The 1358-nt window shown below is 42.8% G+C and overlaps 1 pseudogene; it reads right to left on the minus strand.

The window, feature by feature from the left end:
• Nucleotides 1-509: 509 nt before the first annotated feature.
• LOC113875212 lies at nt 510-605 on the minus strand (annotated as a pseudogene).
• Between the last annotated feature and the right edge of the window lie 753 nt (nt 606-1358).

Consider the following 1358-nt stretch of genomic DNA (forward strand, 5'->3'; position numbering starts at 1 on the left):
GAAATTGACAGAATGTAAAAACAACTATTTCAAAGTGAACAATCCAAGAGCATTTAGCACGTTGCCAGGCTTGTGTAACCACTACTTCCCTCTAGTTCCAAAACATTTCCATCCCTCCAGTGTAAAAACCCTGCACCCATGAAGCAGTTTCTTCTCCTGTCCACCTCCTCTTAACCCCTCGTAACCATTAATCTGCTTTCTGTACCTGTGGATTTGCCAGTTCTGGGTATTTCATACAAACAGAATCATACAACACGTGGTCTTTTGTGTCTGGTTCCCTTCACTCAGCAGCATGTCTTTGAGGTTCGTCTGTGTGGTAGCCTGTGTCAGCTCGTCATTCCTTTTTATGGCTGAGTAATATTCTGTTGTCTGCGTCCATCACATTCCGTCCATTCATTCATCTGTGGATAGATATGTGAGCTGCTGCTACCTTTAGGCTGTTGTGAATAGTGCTGCTAAGCAAGTTTACCTCATTCATTCATTTAGATATAATTGACATATAACACTGTAAAAACATGAAATGCTTCATGTATTTGCACGTCATCCTTTCTCAGGGGCTGTTAAATCTTCTCTGTATGTTCCAATTTTGGGATATGTGGTACCAAAGTGAATGCTGAATGTTTATTTTAAAAGGAAAACTTTAATTGAATAGATGTGTAACTATTATAAGTAAAAATGTCACCTATGTGGCACATAAAATCACCCCCATTACTCTTCAATGTAGTAGTAAAAAACCAGACCTCTGGATGTGGTCAGCCTTGACTCTGAATCCGGGTTTCACCCACTGTGGGGAACCTGGCCAATGTCCTGTCTTCCTCCAGCCGCCTGAATAGCACATGGGTTGGTGGCATGGACTCCTGCGCAGTCAAAACCATCCCAATATAACTCTCTAGATGGCCCTCACATCCACGGTTCCACATGGAGGATTCAGCTGGCCACAGGTCATGTAGAACCATAGTATTTATTGAAAAAAATCTGCATGTAAGTGGATCTGTGTTGTTCAAGGGTCAATGGGACTTGTAATTGCTTCCTCCTGAAGCTGTTGTGAGAATTAAAATCATGTAAGGTGCTCAGGGCTGTCAGGCACGTAGTCAGTGCTCAGTATATGAAAGCTTGTAGGTAGGATCACAGGTTCTAAACAGATGCACTAACAGGACTGGTAGCTAACAAAGCAAGTTACGTGCCAAGTGCCAGGAACTTGGGAAATGCTTTGCGTGTGCATTAATTCATGTAATCGCCACAAATTATTACTACCCCCATATTGCAGGTCAGAAAACAGACTGAGAGAGGTGAACTCAGGAGCTGAAGGCCACACAGCAGAGACCTGAGCTCTGGGAAGGTTAAATGACAATATGAGA

Source organism: Bos indicus x Bos taurus, chromosome 17 (genome assembly GCF_003369695.1).
Source record: "Bos indicus x Bos taurus breed Angus x Brahman F1 hybrid chromosome 17, Bos_hybrid_MaternalHap_v2.0, whole genome shotgun sequence".
Lineage (NCBI taxonomy): Eukaryota > Metazoa > Chordata > Mammalia > Artiodactyla > Bovidae > Bos > Bos indicus x Bos taurus.